Raw genomic sequence first — 822 nt, 5'->3', positions numbered from 1 at the left:
GCTTAACACAGATGAGGTCTCACTTGGGAATCCAGGCAAGGCAAGCAATGGAGGCTTAACTTAATTAGAAATAGTGAAGGGGGATGGATTAAGGGGTATTCGAGGTCAATTGGGTACACTACAAGTGTAATGGCTGAATTATGGGCATTGAGAGATGGATTAACTCTTGCCAACCAGCTGGAAATTAGTTACTTGGAAGTAGAACTTGATGCCAAGGTTATTGTGGAGATGCTAAATAAGGCTGACAATTTTAACAAATTATTTTCTCCTTTGCTCCTTGATTGCGGATCTCTCATGGCAAGACTCACAGATTCGGGTAGCTCATGTATTTAAAGAGGCGAACAAGTGGGCTGATTTTTTAGCTAAGAAAGGATGTTGTATGAGGGAGGATTTTGTTGTTTTTGATGTTTTTCCCTCAGATGATAAATAGATTACTTGTATCTGGTAGCAATGGTCTGTACTGTTATAGGCAGGTTGCTACTCCTCCTGCCTGTTTGGCCCGTTTGTAACTCTTTCCTTTTTGTTTAATATCATGCCTGTTAACCCAAAAAAAAAAGCTGCCACGAAAAACAGCGCTCATTCACGAGTAAGCGTGAAAAAGGATAGCTCTCTTATATCATGAAATGACAAAATGCAGAACATAACCATACTGAAGGGGCATCACATTTTCTTTCTTGGCTGTATCAAGACCTGAATATAAAATCACTTGAAATGCCTATTTATTAGTCTGCTGTTATGTCCAACCATTCCAACAGGTGTTTTTCGTGTCTCGCTGATTTGGACAACCACAAAAACTCAGCAGAACAAAACACAAGCGTCTTG

Source organism: Castanea sativa, chromosome 6, assembly GCF_040712315.1.
Source record: "Castanea sativa cultivar Marrone di Chiusa Pesio chromosome 6, ASM4071231v1".
Taxonomy (NCBI): domain Eukaryota; kingdom Viridiplantae; phylum Streptophyta; class Magnoliopsida; order Fagales; family Fagaceae; genus Castanea; species Castanea sativa.
The sequence above is the reverse complement of the archived record's forward strand: the minus strand, read 5'-3'. Positions refer to the sequence as shown.